The sequence below is a fragment of the Grammomys surdaster genome, unplaced genomic scaffold (genome assembly GCF_004785775.1).
Source record: "Grammomys surdaster isolate TR1022 unplaced genomic scaffold, NIH_TR_1.0 134, whole genome shotgun sequence".
Classification (NCBI taxonomy): domain Eukaryota; kingdom Metazoa; phylum Chordata; class Mammalia; order Rodentia; family Muridae; genus Grammomys; species Grammomys surdaster.
The window spans coordinates 3,874,529-3,874,793 of NW_021604592.1; positions in this window are offsets into that span (position 1 = coordinate 3,874,529).

The window sequence follows — 265 nt, forward strand, 5'->3', positions numbered from 1 at the left end:
CTTAGCTCCAGAGAAGAGGTATAATCTTGAAATAATTTTAAGCAGGATCTAATATAATGCAGAGTACTTGACACTCAACCTTAGGAAAAAAATGTCAAGACCTTCTATAATTCACCGACTTTTATACTACTGATAACATTAGGCCAAACTCACAAAAAACCCTCAAAATATTCTGATTCTAAATATTTTTCTATAACTAGCCTTACTCAACCACAGATAATATTATAAATTTCAGAGTCTATAAAAATTTTTTTATGCTAAGATT